Genomic DNA, 14,324 nt, shown 5'->3' on the forward strand with positions numbered 1-14,324 from the left:
TTTATTGTCATTATAAAATGGGTGAAAACAGTATATTTGCTTATCTTTAGTAGTCAGTGTCTTATACTGTGATGTATATTATTCTAATGTTAAAATATTTAGCATAATTTACTTCCTGTATTTCACTATTTCAAGTTTTAACTCACTTAAGCCTAAGTCACCTTTTTGTATACTTGCCATATACAACCATACCTCCTTATGGAGTCCAGAACGTTTTGGGGTCTGCCTTCTTTATATGAAACTCCACCTTCTGGTACAATTTCTCTCAACTCCTAGGTTGTTTTTCTCCCCACAGTATGACTCCAGTGTTATGTAGGTACAAGAAACCTGCTTGCACTTTATAAAATGTTAATTTCCTTGTCTTGAAATTAAAGGAAGGGAAAACCACTCACTTTTTTAAAGCTTAACTGCTCACATCATTTGCAGAGGAATTTGTATACAAGTGCATGACATACCATAGACACAGAGAAATTTGTAGTCAGGTACTGTTAACAATCTTATGTGGGTAATTAGTCCTGCTGGTAGTAGGCAGTAGTAACTGTAAAAAGGACAGAGAGGTGTGAAACTGTTTTCCATTGTCTTTATTGCAGAAAGGAAGAAAACACACTAATTCACATAACTCTCAACTATACAGATTTTTGCAGAATGTCCAGATTTTTGCCTGATATTTTTGGTCCTTTTTTCATAAAATTGTGGGTTTTATGTCAAATTAGTGGCAAATCATTAAAGATTGAAGTTAGAAAACAATGACAGACATTTGAGTTTCAGACTTCATACCCTTCAGAAAATTCATACTAATGCAAAACCTGTTATTCTATCAACTTTCTAAGTTTGTAAAAGCAATATGTAAAAATTGTCCCTCTCTTTGGGCCTTTGTCCTACTTTTATGTATGGCTTTTCCCAGATTTCTTGCTGTAAGAGGTTGAGAGGTATGTTAATAACTGCTTCCAGTGTAGCCATGCCTTTCACAGCAAAACACATCAATTAGAAAAGTCAAAGATTCAAAGGCAGTTATCACCTCTTTTGACATATTTACATAAGCAGCATGACAGTATTGAAATGCTGAACTTTAAATGTTTGTTTATACTAGTATACATTTTGAGATGACTTAAATGTAGTGTCAAAGATGACTGTGACATTTAGAGAAATGTCAGAAAATATTTGTTCTTGTAATTCTTGTAAAGGAGCAACACATTTACCAAAGTGTTGAGGGTAGGGTTGCCACCTTTCATCGTGGCTAAAACCAGAGTAAAGCCACACCCCTCGCATCATCCGTAACCCCGCCCACCCCCACTGCCCCACCCACTTTGTGATGTCACGATGCCATCACCCGGCAAGGAACACCTCTTTTTCCATTCCTGCTGCCTGCTTTCAGCTGATTTACTATGCTTTTCTGTAAAAAAAAAGCATAGTAAATCAGCTGATTTACAAACTCCGATAGTCTGTTTCCTTTTTGAAACAGAATACCGGAGTTTGTACAGTGTTTTCTGGACTACCGGAGAATCAGTTTGATTTCCGGATAGTCTGCCAGCCCAGGCAGCCAGCAGCATTACTTAAAAAGGCTGAACTACTTCATTTAAATGGTTTGAGTTTAATGTCACAATGGTGGCAACCCTGGGATAGTCTGGAAAAAAAATGGAGAGGTGGCAACCCTAGTTGGGGGAGGGGACTGTTAATTCATCTTGGACAACAACAAGATACTTTGAACAAAGGCCTGCAATTTAGCTACTTTTTGGTTGCAGCTATATAACTCAGTAGTATACTGTAAAACAAGCTCAGAGACACACACAAATGAGGGCCATTCAAGAAATAAAAGAAGCAGCCCTGTTACAGAAGGTATATAAGATGACAGTAACTGACACGAATCCTGTTACATATCAATGGCATAGGAATACACCAGTACTTCCTAATGTCTGGCATGACTCATATAAAGCAGACTTGAAATGGATTATGGGAAAGAGAATGTCTTTAAGGAAAACAAGATTACACTGATGTGTCAAGCCCCATTGGCAGCCATTTTGCAGAAAACATAAAAAAAATTCTACAAGAAGCAGTCAGAGTAATTTGAATAATTAAATAGATCAGAAAAAGATAGAATAATATTTTTAGTTCTAATGTGAAGTTTTCCTTTAACTAAGTGACTTGCCAGCTAAGTAACTTAGAAAAGGCAAGAAGCTATTAACAAAATGGCACTAGGATGTCCACTGCTGGACAAAAATAATTTTTTCCACTTATTGCTGATATTTATGTTCATATTTTCATAACTGAGAGACCTATATTTTATTAAGCTGTATGGTGTGAAACACCAATGTGGGTGACAGGACAATTTATATGATATTGTACTGGAAATATTACTAGGTATTTGTTAGTAATTATGAAAATAAGCAATATTTCCATGTGTATTTAATACTTCGGAAGCCAAGTGACATACAAACTGTTGCATGACAATATGTGAAACCTTAGATGTTGTTGAAGAAAACTGTCTTTAATACTTGTACTGTAAGTTGTACATCTTCAGAGATATCCAGTATTATTTGTACTGCTAATTACACAATTAAACATATGTTTTCATATTTGTGTAAATATCTCAATAAACACGTACTTATAGAGGAATTTCTTGTTGTCATGTGAAGCCTTATGTCTAGTTAAAAATGTTCTAACAATATAGGTCTAGGTTGTTTAGTTTTCAAGATAGGAAAGTTTGTGAATATTTAGAAGAATATAATTTGGGGGTTGTGTGCACTATATTATATTACAGTAATTATGGATAAGACTCTCAATGCACTACCTAATATCACTGTACAGTTTTAATAGCTTTTATTGTTCACAAAATATTTACATTTGTTCATCTCATGCTTTTTAAGGTTATTTTTTAGAAAATGCTCTGGAATGCATTATGGGTGTAGGATGCTAGAGGTGTGACATTCAAATTCCACACCACATAGATTTTAATGAGTTAAATGAATTATGTATTATACATTTGTAGTACTGTTCTGTATAATGCCCACAGCTAATTCATTTTGGCATTTTTTTTAGATTTGTGTGATAATTTGTTTCATTCTAAGCCATTTACCAAAGTGCAGTGTGTTTACAATCTGTTATCATGCATTATGTTTCATTTTATTGTGTTTGCCCCTAGTCATTCTTGGGCACCTTTACCTTGTCTGATATGCTGCATTGTTTTTCATCAGTCTCGTATTGCTTGTGGAACGCATCAGTTCACATCATCTTGTGATGACCATGTGATGAAATTTATTTATTGACTGGGTGATCCTGCATGCTGTGGGTCAGTAGACTCGATTACAGTGACACATGCTAATTTGCCATCACCAACAATATTTAGAAACTTTGAGTACCCATACAGTAAAGTACATTATTTTAGTAAGGTTTTATAGGAGTAAACCAATTTAAGAGAGTACATTGTTTGAAACTAGAACATAGTTGATAGTCCTATATGGTATGCATTCAAGGGAGACAATAAATAAGTAACATGAGAGACTTACTTGTATCAAAATTTAATGATAGATGAGTAGGTCATGTCCTGAACCAAAAGTATTTAAGTGAATCCCAGTTTGACAGCAGTTACTATACTAATCTGAAATCAGTTGAGTATCTCCTGTTGTAGTTGTAGTTCTACATATCCTAATTGACAGCAGTTGTGTGGCTCCTAATCTAATAGGGGTTGGACAGATCCTAATCTGAGAGCAGTTGGGTAGATCATAATCTGGCAGTAGTTGTGCATACCTGTGTAGATCCTAATCTGATAACAGATGAGAAGATTCTAATACTGTAGTAGCTAGGTTAATGCAGATATACTGGCAGTTGACTGACATGGGGAAAAAGGAACAGAAATGGAATGAGGATACCATACTAGACCTGAATGAAGGGTACTTTAAAATATTGCAGGGGACTGAACACTAACACTGCAGCTGTAGGCCTTAAGATGGTTTAGATTAGCTCTTTTTGCTTAAGATGGAAATAGCTCAATACGTTTAGAGTAAGGTCATTTCTCTGAGAAGAAAACAACTTGGTAGGTTAAAAGGAGGCAGTTAAAGTACCTGAACTCGAAAAAAACATATAATTATTGTCGCCTACATCCCCCAGGTAACAACCCCTCAACTATCGACAACCTTCTCAGTTGGTCTGCCTCCACTTTCAATCAAGTAACTATTATAATGGGAGACTTTAACTTAGACTGGACAACCTGCTCCTCTGATAATCCTACCATCTTTATTAACCACTGTGGTTTCTCTCATTTAATACATGTCCCAACCAGAATGGATAAGCATAGCAAAAAGCAGTCAGTCCTTGACTGGACACTAGCAAATAGGCCCTCCCTTGGTTATCTCACTTGATCCCTTCCAGACAGTCTCAGTGACCATCAACCCACCTACCTACTTAGGAAGCGGACAGGCCCTCATAAAAACATCATATTTAAACATGTCAATAGTAAAATAAATTCTCCCCTGAAACCTTCAATTCACTTCTTAAACAATATGACTGGACCCCCCCTAAAACACCTACAAATGGACTCTGCAGTCGACTACTTCAAGAATGCTTTCTTAGATATTCTAAATACTGAAGCACTCCTTTGAAAGATCAGGTTTAAAGCAAAGAGGCTCCCATGGATAACTAAGGATATAATGCAACTCCTCAAACAGAGAGATAGAGCCTGAACTCAGTATCATCAGACCAGAAACCAAACTTCCTTTGAATCATATTGACAACTTAGAACCCATACAAAAAAAATAAATAAATGAAAAATGATAAAAAAGCATATTACACTTCTACCCAACAAAATCTCCAAAATAACCCATAAAAATTCTGGGATGCATTAAATCAGCTCCTCAAACCTGGTCAAACCACTACACCATCTCCTATCACTGTAAATACCAAAGAAAGTATAGCATCACAATTTAATTCACACTTCATAAATTCAGTACAGTCCCTCGTAAAAAAAAAGACAACAGTGCATCCCCATTAATACTGACTGACTCAAAACCTAACCCCAGCTCTTTTTCTTTCAGACCAATACAAACCAGCACCATAAAAACTCTTTTACTGAAACTAAAACCCACATCCATCACTGTTGACCAACTCCCATGTGAATATCTCAGACTGGCAGCAGATTCCGTATCCTATCCCATATCTCTCCTTATCAACAGGTCCGTATCAGAACAATACATCCCTTAGCTCTGGGCTCTGGAAAATCTCTCATATCATTCCTGTGCACAAAGGCAGCTCATCTACTAACTTTTCAAATTACAGACCAATAGCAGTACTCTCACCACTGGCCAAAATTCTCGAACAATGTGTACACATACAACTCCTTGACTACTTAGAAAGGAATAACCTGCTCTCCAATACCCAACATGGCTTTAGACTCAAGCACAGCACCACAATCACTGTATTAAGTTTCACCAGCACTATCAATGAACTTAAAAACCAGGGTCGCCATGTATCCTCCATCTTTCTTGACATGTCTAAGGCATTTGATACAGTGTCACACCCAAAATTACTCAAAGAACTATCATTCCTAAACCTATCCCAGCAAACTCTTTCTTGGTTCCATAGCTACATAACTGACCATCAACAAGCAGTCAAGTGGAAAAACAAACTCTACCCTAGTTCCCATCTCAGAGTATCACAATCCTCAATCCTTGGTCCACTACTTTTCACCATATCTACAGGCAAATGTTGGACATCCATCCATCTAGCCACCGTTGTACAATAAATCAACGGAAATCAACTAGTAACAAATCCAAAAAACAAAAATGAATCCAGGCCACGTAATAAGTGTAGCAATATTTTAATAACTTAAAAAGCTAACAAATGAGTGCTTTCATCTGAGACCCAGACTTCTTCAGATAAAAGCACTGGTGCCAGTGACCTAATATATACATATTTTCTAACACAATAGTTATCAATCAATTAACCAATAAAACTTTTCAATAAAATTTTAAACAAATATCCTACCATCTGTTCTAAAAAATACCTAAAGGTTGGTTCTAAATATATGTTATTGTATTGCAAAACATTTTATTTTATGTTCTAAATATAATAAAACCTTATACTGATATGTAAAACAACGAAAATGAAGCATAAAAAAATAAAATCAAAATTAAAATATAGTATAAACCCATCAAATACATTCAGCTCTAGCTGATAAAATGGATTTAATGCTTATATATTCATTAAGGCCAGGTGGTGTACTTGCCCTCAACCTAAGTTTCCATTTAAGTTCTTTATTTAGCAAGTAGGTTTTGAAATTTCCCCTTTCCCTGCAATGATTTTCTTTTACTAAATCAATAATGCCAAACCTGTAACCATTAAATGAAGGAAATATTGAACTGTGCTTGTATAAGGCATTGGTGACTTTGCCTGTTCTAATATCATATTGATGTTCGTATATACGCTCTTTTAAAGACCTTTCAGTTTTCCCTATATAAAATGCACTGCAGGATTTGCATAGAGCTAAATAAACAATCATTTTAGTTTTGCAGTTTCCTTTACAGAACCTGACCAAACTATTTAAACCATTGTTTAACTTAATTGTAGGTTCACAAAAAATCGTAGAACACGTTACAATTTCCACAAGGGGTTGTAGCTCTATATAATATAGGGTTTTTATTAGTATATTCAAATGTCCTTTTAAAGTTTCTACCAACTTTGTATGTAAATACAGGTTTTTTCTAACCACATTATATACTTCTTTGTTGGTTTTGAATATATTCCAGTGAGAATTCAAAGTTTGTGTAAATAAATCTGAAAAAGTGTCGTATTGTATAATACAGGCACCATTAAAATTTTTCCTTTCTGTTACTTCTATACCACTCCTTAGTGGTTGTCCCAAAAGGGCCTTATACTTAACACCCCACCCCGAATATACCTCATTTAATACTTCTTTTATCAAATTAATGGGGTAACCCCTTATCTGAAGAAGTCTGGGTCTCAGACGAAAGCGCTCATTTGTTAGCTTTTTAAGTTATTAAAATATTGCTACACCATTGTACAATACACAGATAATTCTACCCTTATTTGCTCAGCTTCATCCCTACCAGAACTCCTAGAACAAACCCAAGCATCCTTCACAGATATAGAAAACTATCTCTTAGACTACCAACTGTTACTCAACTCTAACAAAATAAAACTAATGGTATTCTCCAGTATCAAAACACAGAACCTCCTTACCCCTTTCACCATGTACTCCTCCAATGAAACCAAATTGAACCTGTAGAGCATACCAAACTCCTTGGGCTAACAATAGATAACTGCCTTAAGTTTGATAAACAGCGCTGTCCATCAAAAAGGTCCACATAAATCTTAGAACACTTTATAGCTCCAAGCCTTAATTTACTTATATCACCCGACACTCCATAGCCAGGACCCACCTCCTCTCCACCCTTCTTTATACCTCTCCCATCTTCACTAACCTCCGAAAATCTGATATAAACAAATTAGAGTCATGTTACAACAAAATAGCAAAATTTCCTACAAGCCATCCCTTCAGATCTCACCACTGCTCTGCCCTTTGTAAACAAAACTGGATCAAACTACCTAATCTACTATCCCTGAACCATCTAACTGTTGCCCACTCCATATCTATAAACCCAAAAACTGCTCTGTACTCAAAAAACTAATTCAGGAATACAATAACACTAGAGTACTGATCCTCTGACAAACTCCTTCTAAAAGTCACTAAGGCTAGCAACAGCTTTTATCTTCTATAACCAGATATCCAAAAAATGGAATTCCATTCCCCAACACATTTTAAACACCGCTAGTATTTCCAGTTTCAAATTACGTCTTAGGGAACACCTAACAAGCTATGCTCCTGTACTACAGCAGGATGACCTTTCAATACATGCTCTCTGTTTACCTTCTAATCAACACTATACCCTCCACTCCTACTCCACTTACTGCTTTCTTTTCTGCTTTCCTCCTCCCTTTCTCTCTTACATTAGCCCAGGTATTTCTACTTTACTCAATTTTCTATTTCCATATCCCTCTCCCCCTTATGTCAAACCAGGTATTTCCATTTTACTTAATTCTGATGTACTCCTAAATGAACTGCTTGGTGAAATATGTCATATGTTAGAATAGTAACAGTGTTATGTTTCAATGTAAAAATACTGACTTTTCGTGTTGACATGTTGTGCTGTATTTTGCCACACTGTGTAATTTTTTATTATTACTGTTTGTAAATTATCCTATTTCCCTGAACAATGCTTATTTCTCAATTATTTGTTAAATCTACTGCTGTAAGTGTTCTTAGATGTATTATAGTGGAGCTTTTCTCCGTGGGCCTCTGCTGAAAATGAGTTTCTTGCCCAGTCTGACTTTCCCAGTAAACAAATGTAAAATAAAATAAAATAAATGTTGGATTTGTCAGTCTTGATGACCTGACTGCAATCTCAGGTTGCCAACTGTTTTGAAGGTTTCCATTTTGGAGATTACTAAGAGTGATGCAGCCATATAGACTGTGGCCACTGCTGAGCATTTCAGCGGTAATGGTGGACTCAGGCTGAAACTTCCATGATGGGTGAGCACTGATCCACAGATTGATTAAAGCACTTTCCAGTTTGAAACCTGCTATTATGAAAAGTAAAGCAAGTAAAAGCTATCAGTTTTGGTGAAATCGTTATTGGCTAGTAATTATATTGCTTGGATGCCCACAAATAAACGATATTTGGAGAAAATAATAGAAAATTAACCACACAAGGAGAAGAAGAAAGTCTGACTTGCAAGAATCTTGGAAGTTACTCAGCAAAAAAGCAGTTTACATTTTAACTTTGGTGTAGGTAATGGGTTACTGTAATTTAGAGGAAAAAATTATATCAAATGTACTCAGACATGTTTAACATAAGTAAAACACTAAAGGAATATATACATATATATGTATATATGTATGTATATATATATATATATATATATATATATATATATATATATATATATATATATATATGAGATGATAAAACATCAAAAATCAAGAAGCTAGATGTTTCAAAAATAGTAGAGTTAGTAGACAGACCATACAGAGAAGACCTAACATTTACTGTTGTACCAGAGAAACTGTAAGGAACACACTGTATTAACTTTATGACCGTACATGTAAACAAGTGGACTGGTGTTCCACAGCAGGATTTCTTTTTATTGAGAAGGCACATCATGTGTATGCTCCAAACCTGGCCATGAGCAAGCAGCCAAGATTTATATTAGTAAAGTTGCAATCACATGAGCAGAAAAAGTTTTAAAACCTGGGGAGAGTGGAGTATTTATGGAAAGTCATTGTTTACTGTGCTTTAGGCAGACGAGAAACAACTTTATCCCGCCAATCAGGGAATGTCTTGAGGCAGGTGGGATATTCAAGCTGCCGTATCCATCTGATTTCAGAATATTTTTTTCCTGAAGGATCAAATACAGTTTAGATACACAACAGGCTGAGGATGAAATGAAAAGTTTAACCAACAGAACATGAGCTAGTATGCAGAAGGGACTTTGTGTCATAGAGTTCTGACAATAACAAAGCCAACAGAGAAACTTTGCTAGTGAAGCCTCTTCCATTGCTCCAAAGGAAAATACTTGAGTGACATTAAAAATGCACAGAAGTTGACTAGAAGAATCAGGAGTACTTTGGACTTGAAACAGAGAATGTGTTAGGTGATGCTTTAGATATATTATTACACATGTAAAATGTGGATTTACAAAAAGAAGAGGTTGAGAAAGATCAGAACTGTATTAAAATGGTGGATGAACTGCAAGTTGTACGTCCCAGTTTATGCCATTGATGTTTAGAAGGATACTGGAGGGACTAATGGAGTAATTGTAAGTAAATAATTTTTTGTTCTTATTAATATTTGTATGGAGTCATAATAATAAATTGGATTTTTACCATAAAGCAGTTTCATATAGGTTGCAGTCAGTGATGTTTTAAATGTGAAATGTGGGAGAGTGGATCTTGGTGACTGCTGTACATGCTGAAGACATTAAAGCTGCGATGTACTTTTTCTTTGTTGTAATGTTTCCAGGCTGTATACTGAGTCTGAAAAGAAACAAGTTGACGTTAATATAATATTGTGATTTTGGGCTACTGGGGTGGTGGATTTAAAAGTGTATTGATCATATTGTGTTATGTTTACTACCGTATTGTATTTTCATAACTGTTCTGGTGGAGCTTTTCTCCCTGGGCCTCCACTGAAAATGGGCTCAACTTTGCCCAGTGGACCTTCCCGGTAAACAAATGTAAATAAATAAATAAATATTATATGTAGAATTAAGATAATTTCCCCATGTCTTACAGGGCTGGATGTCTAGATTAATGTCCTTGAGTTAAGTTTTAGACAAGTTTTTTTAAGCAATTAGGCTTACAAAATAAGACAAACGGTGAAGGGCATGGGAAACTGTAGTTTTCATGCATATGCAAAGTTACTAGCTGTTTCTTTCTCATTAACTGATTTTACATAAAGACTTGCTATCTGCAGGTGCAAGCAATTAAGACAGATCTGAACACTTTGTGTTGATAGAAATGTACTGTACAGTGTAGTTAACATTTAAAGGTACATCAGTGAAAAACAAATGCTGTTTGAAACTGTGGGAAGTAAATAAGTGATATAACTTTTGCCTCCCCAGCAGCCCAGCAATGAAAATAAGAGAATCACAAATTCAAATGTATAAATGGCACAGTAATCAAAAAAACTTAGTTTTGTTTGCAAATAATTTTAGTTTGCACTTGAAAACGTCAGAAATGGCATTTTGGTGCTGAGGAACATTTTGAGAGTTTAAAGTCTTTTTTGGGATATAAAACTAATGAAGATAAAATAAGTGTTATAACAGTAAACTATGTGCCCACACACTGATTAGTTCAGCAATACACTTATTAATGGGGACACGGTCATATGAAATATTTAGGTATATAGAATAAAAAGGATTCTGATATGGCTGCTAAGAATATGTGGAAAGAGATTGAAAAGATAATACAAAACTGAGAAACTGGAAGCTGTTGATTATGGATATAAATAGTAAGAACAAGTGGTGACAATGTTTTTAGTCCTTTTAGTTTTATGCATAGGTCAGATATATTTTATCAACTAGAAAAAAGTTATGAACGATAATTAAAAAAAAGTGGAAGAAATTTATAAGGGAGGCAAAGTAGGGTAGATTTAAGTAGGGTAAGTTAATTCCCACTATAGATCAAGGTGATTTAGGATTACCCAATTTGAAAGGCTAGATTAAATCTACAAATTTAAGTCCTATACATAGGCAGCAGGTCAGAAATGAAAGTGGAAAAGGATGATGAAACTGGGGCGGGGGTTAAAGAAGTAAGGCTAGAGTAGGATTTTTAATATAGGCCCTTAAGGAGAATAAAAACAACCATTACAGAATATTATATTCATAAAGTTGTAGAATATATTCTGAGAGGTTAGAAAGGAGCTTTTGTCAATAGGGATGACTGCAAGTAGGGGGATAGAAAATAGGCAAAAGGGGGACTGGAATTCACTGGATAAAATTAACAAAGGAACCAAAGTATTGTGAGCAAATAACTAGAAAGGGAAAGGTAATTGAATGGGTTTGGACGGCAGGTAAGAGACTGTCTTCCCTACCAGGAATTGATATCAGTGTATAACCATAGAGAAACAACTAGGGCTGGGTAAGTCAAAGATCAGTTCTGGCAGAGTTTTTAGTTGAATGTAGAACAAAAGCTGGTGTTTAAAAAGGATAATTAACAGGACAAGTCAAATATTGCAGGAGAACTAAGAAAATGAACTGGCAATTTACATGAGATTATGAAAGGACATCTGTATGACTCCCAGTTATACAATAAAGTCCAGATGATTTAGGATTTTGGTTTGGAAGAGTTTGCAGAGGTATTTTATACATCAAGCAAACTTCAGAGATTTTTTCCTCAGGTGGATAACAAATGCTAGCTGTATGTTGAAAAAGAGAGAGAGAAATAATTGGGAATATGTTTTGGGGTGTGTAAGAAGATGGCAGATCTTACAAATTCCCTACAGAGTACTTTGTTATAAATGTTGAGACAGTAAACTGTTGTAAGTAATTGATTCTTTTGAGCTGGGGTGTAGTATCTGAATTGCCTAAATGTAGTAAAGCCTTACTAACTTTAATGTTATTGGCTGACAAAAAAGTGATTAGTAGAAAAATGGTAATGAAAATCAAAATGAACTGCAATTAAAGTGCTACATATTGTAAATGAGATAAAATAACTGGAGGTGAGATGTTTAGAAAAATGAAGAAACAAATTACACAGAAATAAATGACGTGAGAATAATGCATGCAATGTAATGTTCAGGAAAAGGAGGTTTAAACGAAGGTAAGGAATGAGCAGTTTATGTAATGCTGGAGTGCATTATAATTGTTAAAAAGAAAGCATATGTTTACACGTGACCATAATGAAAATGCCACTATGATTTGTTATTAATGTATATGTACATATGTCATTGCTTAAATTGTGATTAATAAGGATGTTTAAACAAATGATGCACTCAGGCTGACACTCAGTCCTGGCCAGTGATGACTCTGGGTCCCTTCCATTCAGCACAACCAACCCTACCTTCTCTCACATTTCAGACCTTTCATTTGTGGGACAAACTTGTTTCTGTAGTGCTTTCTGAATTTTTTCTGAACATTCAGCATCAGTAAATGCTGTACTTGATACAGGTAATGCTGAAATGTGTTCTCCCACTTCCATGTTCCTTGTGGTTCCTTCTACAGCAGAATAGTCGGGAGATTATTGTTCTGATGAAACACAAGCTGGTACAGATTGCAGACATAAACATTCTGCGTAATAAGTTTCCCAGTCATATAAACCATTACATTTTACCTTCAACATTATTTATGTTAATGTCTGATTGTGTCCTTTAAGGAGCAGTTTGCTTTAAGTTCTATGTACTGCCATAGTCATAATTTCAACACAGAAGTTCTCTGTATTACTGATTACATCATCATTATTACTAAAGTCTTCACCATTATCATTAATTAATTTCTGAGGTGGACCAGGCTTGCTTATCCAATAATGAATACATTATATTACTATTTTGACAGTATCTTTGTATTCGTAGTTCTGGTATTGAAATGTGTAAACTGATCAATGATATGAAGGTTTGAAGTACCAATCTCAAATTCATTTAAGCCCACATCATCATCATCATCTTCTTTCGGCTGTTCCCGTTAGAGGTCGCCACAGCAGATCATCTGTTTCCATTTCTTCCTGTCCTCTGCATCTTGCTCTGTCACACCAATCACCAGCATGTCCTCTCTCACTACATCCATAAACCTCCTAGCCTTTCTCCTCTCTTCCTGTCTTTGGCCATACATTCCCCCTCCTCACCTCCTTCAGTCAACAGTAGCCCAATTTCCGCCAGCACCCTGTTAGCTAAAAGTACTGGTGGCGGTCGTTGTTAACCCGGGCCTCGATCAATCCAGTATGTAAATATTTACTGGTGTCTGCATGAATGATTTGGCCAGGTTTTACACCGGATGCCCTTCCTGACACAACCCTCCCCATTTATCCAGGCTTGGGACCGGCACAAAGAAATGCACTGGCTTGTGCATCCCCAGTGGCTGGGTTCATCAACTGTCTTATTGTACTTGGAGGCAGAGACATGCAAACAGTAGGTCTAGGATTAGCTCTGCTATACCTCAGGCAAGACTCAAAATTGTTAATAATCTGGTTCAAAGTAGAAATATATTCACAGTCCTTGTTTCCAGAACTACAAGACAGTTTTTGCATTGTATCCTCAAAAACACTCTGGACCAGATTGTCAGTACGCCAACCAGGGCCACAAACGTACTGGATTTGGTCCTCACTAATATGGGGCGAGTGCTGCACACCTTCTAGTGTAATGTCTTCTCTGGTAGGATTAGACCACAAAACAGTCTCCTTAGAAGTAAAATACAACCCAGAACCCCAGCTAACCCTAAAATGTTCAGGAACTACTCTAAGGCTAACTTCCTACTATGAAGTGATATCTGGCAAAATTTCATGTCCCCATAAACCCTGAGAACACAGCTGCCTACATGAACTGTTCACAGAAACCCTATTGGAGTATGTTAAAAGCTGCATAGAGGCAGCTGTACCCAGCAGGAATAAGTGCAGAATTAATTCAATAATCAAGCCACCCTGGTGGAATTACAACATCAGTAGTCTGTATATCAGGTGGAAGAAAATCATGGCATAAATTAGGAGGTGTAGCACCCAACAGTATAAAAGCACTCTTATCAAACTAAACAAACAACTCAGAGGAAAAGATAAAGTCAACCAAAGCCAAATTTGAGGGAAATTTGGTGTCCCAGGCCAAGGACAA

General features: G+C 35.9%; 1 protein-coding gene across 6 annotated transcripts in view; it reads left to right on the plus strand.

Annotated features, from left to right (window-relative positions):
- Positions 1–14,324, plus strand: part of SMARCD3 (SWI/SNF related, matrix associated, actin dependent regulator of chromatin, subfamily d, member 3) — a 1,904,082-nt gene that overhangs the window by 1,366,700 nt on the left and 523,058 nt on the right. The gene's annotated exons all lie outside the window — the stretch shown is intronic.

Source organism: Protopterus annectens, chromosome 3.part1 (assembly GCF_019279795.1).
Source record: "Protopterus annectens isolate FY-2018-M chromosome 3.part1, PAN1.0, whole genome shotgun sequence".
Lineage (NCBI taxonomy): Eukaryota > Metazoa > Chordata > Ceratodontiformes > Protopteridae > Protopterus > Protopterus annectens.